Consider the following 7,723-nt stretch of genomic DNA (forward strand, 5'->3'; position numbering starts at 1 on the left):
TTTGAGGATTGATTTGTTTTATTTTTTATTTTTAATTTATATGTTTGTTTTAACTTTGCACCGAACTAACCGCACCGCACCGTTAGGGTGAACCGAAACTGGAGTAGACTGGTTCCTACCCCTTTACATGCGAGGTGCGGTCAGGCATGAGGGAAACCGCACCCTACAGGTGCAGTGCAAAAATTCCCCCCATAACCGGCTGCACCGCACCGTGTACAGCCCTATATATGATCAGTGGAGTCTATATATTAGTATATTTATCATGCATAATCGGTATTGCATGCCATGCAGGGAATGTCATTAATTTGATGGTGGTGACTCAATATGAGGCCCCCTTTATCAGACAATAATCGACGTGGGAGCCACTAATTAACATGATACAGTAGATGTGTTTTCGTGACGATTTAGTGATACACACAGATGACAGAATACAGTAGATGTGTTTTCGTGACGATTTAGTGATACACACAGATGACAGAACAAATAGATCAGTGATGATCACCATAGAAAGAAAGTTTAACTTCGTACAAGGTAGCCACATGTGATACTTATTTCTTGCCTGTTGAAAGTTTGGGAGCACTTTAATATTAATTAATTAAAATGAATTTATATTACGACATAAATGTAAAGGCATGAGAGTTAATATAAAAGATGAAGTTTTAGTGAAAATGTTTAATCCTACATTGAAAAGGAGAAAAATTATTTTATTCTTTTTAATTGTGTGATTAATGGACTATTTTATTCTCATTGTATTATTTTCATTATTATAGTGTTTGCACCAACAGAAAGCACGGATCAGTGAGAATAATGGATTTTGAGATCCCGTGCACCGTACAATAAGAAAAAATTGATGATATTAAAAGTTGTAGAAGTTATTTTAATCATGAATAAAATTGTTTTAATTTTTACCATTTTACTTTTTAATTTCTCTCACATATCATAGTTAATTGCATGGTACAATAGCACGAATCTCAATTTGAGAATCATATGCCCATTATCAAACAAATATTACCTTCGTACAATGTTTATCATTCTTTTTTCAATGGATTCCTTTAAGAGAAATATTATGTTTAGGACATTTTTTGAACAACTTTAAATAACAAGTTATAATTGTTTTTTTTTTCTTTACATGTAACTTTTAATATAATACAAGTGTACAAATAAACTATTAATCAGTTCAAGTAATAATCTAATAATAATTGATTTTTTTTTTTTTTTTGTAGTACCTCATGCTTGTAGTTTTGAGTTTCAACACCACCACTCTCTCTCGCTCTCCCTCTCTCTCCAACTATCTACTTATCAAGAAAAAAAATGTTAATCAATAATAAGTGTATATATGTGATTAATGAAACCACAAAAAAAATAAAACATTTTTTTCAAAAATATTATTAGATTTATTATCATTCTCCATTCTCTTATATATATATATATATATATATATTGATGAAGTGCAAATCGTCAGTCTTGTAGGTTAATCCAGATGGAGCTGGGTCCTCGTTACTATCTCTGCAAATGTGAGACAATGGCTCCCTTAAAATGGTCATCGGTGTGGTGTTTGCCACAACGCCTTCGATGCCAAAGTCAATATATAGAAATTTTTAGAGAATAATAAGAGAGTACTGAATATCAGAGCATCTATGGATACTTTTGTAACGCCTTAGGGCTTATGAATATGGGTTTTGATGAGGCTCCAACGGTCTGCCAACTGTTTGGTAACTGTCCAAGGTATTTGAATGCTCTTATTAATGACTCTCCTGTGTTTGTCCGTGTCGCGCCGATGTGGACGAATACATTTGATGAGATCGTCCAAGGAAGTTGAGTTCATCAGTCCCATCATATATATATAAGGTCCGTTTGATTAGGCATTTTTGGGGAAAAAAAAATTAAAACTTAAAACTCTGTTTTACAACAACATATTCTCATAAATTTTTTTAAAAAAATGATCATTCTAAATTCAAAACACAATTTTTCAATGGCGCACCACATTGCTGACTACCATTTCTAGACATCTCATTTTGTACCCGTTAATAAATTTTGGTCTCCGACCCCAATGATGAGCTTGCATATGTCGACCAAGGGTATTTAAAGAGTTCACAATAATTTGAAAGTAATCACAATTCAAAAGTACTCAAATTGCGTTGAAATCGATGATGAAAAATGACATTTGCTCACTATTTTGACCATAACCTTTGATCCACAAATAATTTTTTAGTGAGATTTATTTCATTGGAAAGTAGATATCCTAAGCTTCAAATTAAACTCAAATTTTGCCTAATTTGTATTTATATTGAATGAGTTATGGCTGTTTAAAGTTGGGCCATCAAAGCTGTCATATTAGGGTTTCTAGGGAGCATGCGTACGCATGAATTATGCATGTGTATGCATGGTTGAGACCTGCGTACATAGGCCAAATTTCTAGTTCTAGAACTTCATTTTTAAGGGACCAAAACATTATTTTTTGATGTGGGCCAGTCCTTAAACCTTTGGGAATGTCCAAAGACCATTAAAAAGCCCCGAAAACTCTAATTTTAACTTATAAATACTCATCTTATGTCTCAATTCAAAACCTAGCTAGAGAGAGTGATTTTGGGCCTCAATATTCTCTAAAACCTTTTTTTCTCTTTTCAAAACCTTAGGGCAGCACCTCATAACATTTTTTACAAAATTAAAACCTCTCTTTAGTTAGTTATAAGGTAAAAAGTTTGTTTTCCAAATTGTTTTCTAAAACCTTTTCAAAATCTTTTGTTCTTGAGATGTAATTACTAAGAAATTTTGTGTTCTTTGATTATCTTTGTCTTCTCCATCTAATCTTTGTGTTGTAGGCACTGAAGGGTCGGTTAAACAATCTCAAATATGTGATTCTAAAGCAATGTGCGTCTCTTTTCCATGAACTCCTCCATTGCTTAATATGACTCACATAATTTTCTTGATATAGTTTCTCCATTTGTTACATTTGTTTTGTTTGATGCTTTTAATCATGTTTGATATGTTTTAATATGATCTTAGGTTGTGTATAATCTGTTTTGTTTTTCTTGTTTTGTTATTTTAGTTTTATGTAAAGTTTAACATGTTTATTTGATGTAGTTTACTACTTATTGTTTTATTTCATTTTTTTTTTTTTTTTTTTGGTTTATGTTGATGCTTTGTGTTTTTGTTTTATGTTAGTTTAGTTTTTTTGGGTTTCTAACATGTTTTTTAGGGTTTCTAACATGCTTGTTTGATCTCACATGTTATATGTTTATTTGATTAAATCTCTAAAAATGTAATTTTTCAAATCTGTGTTAAAGAATGTGTACACATAGTTGAGTATGCATACGCACCCTGAACCCAGATTAGGGCAAAAATCTTGTTTTTATTATTTTAACTATTTTTCACATGATGATTTTACATAAAGAAAAAAAAAGTGCAGAACAGCTCGAGATATGAAAGTATATCTTGTTTATGTATTACCAAGACAGCAACTATTTTGATGTTTCATCACCAATAAATAATTGACACATGTTCCCCAAAAAAAAAAAAAAAAAACATCAAGTTACTCCACTAACACAAAAAAAGACAACATTATCCCTTCAAAATTTTCAAAGCCTGCCACTTTACTCTCTCTCTCTCTCTCTCTCTCTCTCTCTCAAAATTTGATCCACAAAATGAAGCTCCAAAAAATTTTCAAGCCCCCCTCAGTTTCTCTCTCTATCTTGCTCTTTCAAATCTAATTTCCAAAATCAACATTTACTCTTCAATCCTCTCTCTCTCACACACACACACACACACACCCAAACTCCCTTCCACTCACAACTGTTGCTTCTATTTCCTCGTTGCCGCACTACTCTCCCCACCTCCAGTTTTGACCACTACAAATCACCACCCCCACTATCAGAGTTGACCACCTCCATGTATTCTCTCTTTATGGGTAATTCTCTTTTAGAGCATTCACATCAATCTTTATTAGTTTTTCTATCTATTTTTGTGTTAGAACCTACTTTTCTATTTTACATAATCACTTCCCGAAAACACTCACATCAAATTACATATTATACACATTATTTTATTTAAATAATATATTTTTTCTTTTTTTAATTAATACTTTCATTTAGTACTTTCTCTCTCTCCTCTCTCATATCTCAAAACCCTCAAATCTAGTCTCTCATGCCTCCACAGCCTCACACCTCTCTCTTTTCACCATTTTTATGGCTACTACTTATTCTTCTTCTTTGTTGCTTCTTCTTCTTCATCTTTGCAATTTGGGTTTGATAATTTTTGTATATGGGTTTGATGAGATTGGGATAAGTTTGACAAAGGTGATGATTTTTGTATGTGGGTTTAATGAGATTGGGATGGGTTTGACAAAGGAATAAAGTCAGGGAAGATGGTAGAGGAAGAGAAAGAGAATCCGATGGAGAGGGTAGGGGAAGAGAGAGAAGATCTGAAGGGAGAAGTGAGAGGAAAAAATAATAAAATATAAAAATATAGAAGTACAGTAACCATGCATTAAATGCATGGTTATGGTAGCAAAAATGTATATGAACAATGATATAAATAACCTAATGTAGGTAGTTTTTGAGCAAAATTATATAACACTGACCACTTTTTTATTTCACACATACAAGTGCTCTAAGCACATCAACAACCATAGTGATGAAGCCAAAATCATCAGTTGGGTCACTCGTTCAATCGAGAGCATTAGACAATCTTGTAGGACCTGCAAGATAAAAGAGAGATAGATTGAAGAGACCACCGGGTTGTGCCCGGTGGGAGAGCCTCCGATGCTTAAGTTAGTATTAGCTCATATATTTTGTATATAGATAGTGTTTTGTAGTATTTTGTAGTAGTTTTTGACATACCTTAGCTAGTGAGACCGATTGTCCCTTTTATAGGTGACTTAGGTAGTTGTTGTACATAAATTAGGGTGATCATTACCTTGATTGTAACGTTTTTTGTCTTGATGAGAGTTTAAGACCTTTGATGGTCATTATTGAATGTGTTGAGCAGTTATCTTTGACGGTCTACTAATGATGCAAGGTCGTCCATATTAATGGACGACCTTAATGATTTTTCTGGACTCATCAGTTGCCCCCCATTTCCAAGTCTGATTTTGCTTTATGCTGGTCAGGCGTAGGGAATATTCTTGACTTGTTTAGATTCGGGCTTCTTTATCTTCAACTATTTTCTTCTTCAAGAATGGTAGTATTTTTGCGATGACTTTTTAGTATATGTCGTTTGAGGGATCATAGCTTGATCTTGAAAGTGAGCTAATTTCTTTGGACGATCATTTTTTATCATTGCTGAAGAGCAAGCTAATTTCTTTGGACAACCATTTTTTATCACTTCGATGCTTCTTCTTTCATTCATTTTCTGGTTGTCACGTTTGTGTGAGAATCCTTGTCTGCTTACACTCATCTAAGGGAATTTTAGTCACTTAGCCACTTTTAGGTGACTTACATCTAGTTACGGAGCTTCGCCATTTAGACTTCGTTAGTGATTTGCATCGGTCTAGCGGAATCTTGTCCTTTTTTTTTTTTTTTTTTGGGTGACTTACATCTATTTAAGGAATCTTGTCACTTAGGCTTTGTCAGTGATTTACATCCGTCTTGGCGGAATCTTATCACTTAGCCATTTTTTAGTGACTTACATCCGTTTAAGGAATCTTGTCACTTAGGCTTCGTCAGTGATTTACATCCGTCTTGACAGAATCTTATCACTTAGCCATCTTAAAATGACTTACATTCATTTAAGGAATCTTGTCACTTAGGCTTCATCAATGATTTACATCCATCTTGGCAGAATCTTATCACTTAGCCATCTTTTGGTGACTTACATCCATTTAAGGAATCTTGTCACTTAGGCTTCGTCAGTGATTTACATCCGTCTTGGCGGAATCTTATCACTTAGCCATTTTTTGGTGACTTACATCCATTTAAGGAATCTTGTCACTTAGAATTCGTTAGTGATTTACATCCGTCTTGGCGGAATCTTATCACTTAACCATTTTTTGGTGACTTACATCCATTTAAGGAATCTTGTCACTTATTGCTGGAAAGATTCCTTGATGTTATGTCGTTTTGGACCTTCTTGATGTCATGTTGATATCTGCATTAAGTAGCACATGCACTTGCCAAGACTTGGTTAAACAAGAATTTTAGAACAATTCATATATAAATAATAAGTTACCAATAGCCTAGGTGGACCTTTTTCTTATTTCCTTGTCGTTCTAGAGTTTTACCTCTTTCGTGATCTGTCTAGTAATGCATATATTTTTGCATGAAACCTTACTAGGTGTAAATTTTTATAGACGAATATAAAAGATAGAGAGATAAATGTGTTACCTTAAATGACGATATTATTTTGTTACATACCCCGATCTTTTTATTGCTAGGATCTTCCTGACTAGCTCTTCCTTTTTTAAGATGACGAGCTCTTCTCTTTTCAAGGTTTTTTAAGCTCAACATGGTACTTCATGTCTAAGGCCTAGATCTTTTTTGCTTCTCTTTTTCTTTTTTTTCTTTTTTTGGGGGGGGGGGGGGGGGGGCGGCTGTGCTTTGACGACTATGGCCATTGCTGTTTGTAATAGCAATTTCCTCTTCCTTTTTCTTTAATTGTATGGTTAAGTCACTTCAAAAATGCTAGCTACATTTTGTTAGGAATGATGATGTACGAATATGCAATTGCATGCTATACAATTATGGATGTCATTTGACAAAGTGAATTCTATATGAATCATAAAGAAGTATTCTATGATATAAAAAGAAATGAAGCTATTTGACTAAATGCTTCTTTAAGTTGGTCTTTGTTAATTGCTTGCACCGTATATAATTCTTAAAGCAATTTAAAAAGATTTTGGTGAGTTGACGGAGATAGAGGAAATTTATCGAGACTTAAAATCATGACCATATTGTGAACACGATCATCTAGCATTTTAAGTTTAGGAGACCTAATAGAACCTCTCAGACCCATGACGATGAAACATTTGCTACTAAGAATATATACAGCCATATTAATTGTGATATTTGTAATAATTTTATGGCAATATATTTTCAACATGTTCTATATATACATATTTGTAGATAATCATGCAAGTTTGATTTGCACTTAGTTATAATAAGCTAATATATGGCATGACTAATTAAAAAGAAAGAAATGAATGAGTTATCTCGGCAAGAGACCTTAAATCACGATACTATTGTGTACATACCTCGATCTTTTCATTGTTGTAGTCTTCTTGATGAGTTATTTTGATACGTACATCGTTCTTTTTACCATTGGAGTCTCCTTGCCGAGTTCTCCTCCTTTGAGAATTTTTTTTTGTTAAGCTTAACATGATATTTCATGTTAAGGGCCTAGATCTCTCTTGCTTCATTCATTTGAAGGGATGAGAACTAGGCCGCATTGTGGTAATTCGTCGAGGTCATTCCAAGGCTATATTTCATTTATCAAAGGACGAAGGTCATCCTATGTTCTTTTATCGTTGTTGTCCATAATATCTGAAGACGACCAAAGGGTTTGTCCTCGTTCAAACATGAAGGGTGCAGTCCTTTGTTTGATGATAACCAAATGAATAATCTGTCATGGTTTGAACCCGTATATTTCTTTCTTGGGGCTTAATCTTAGCTTTAATTGTGTACTCAAAATGAGTCACCTCAATAATGCTTGCTGCATTTTGTTAGGAAATGACAATATCCAAATAGGCAAATTGCATGTTGAACTATAATAGATATCTTTTGACGAAGTG

Source organism: Quercus lobata, chromosome 1 (assembly GCF_001633185.2).
Source record: "Quercus lobata isolate SW786 chromosome 1, ValleyOak3.0 Primary Assembly, whole genome shotgun sequence".
NCBI classification, from domain to species: Eukaryota; Viridiplantae; Streptophyta; class Magnoliopsida; order Fagales; family Fagaceae; genus Quercus; species Quercus lobata.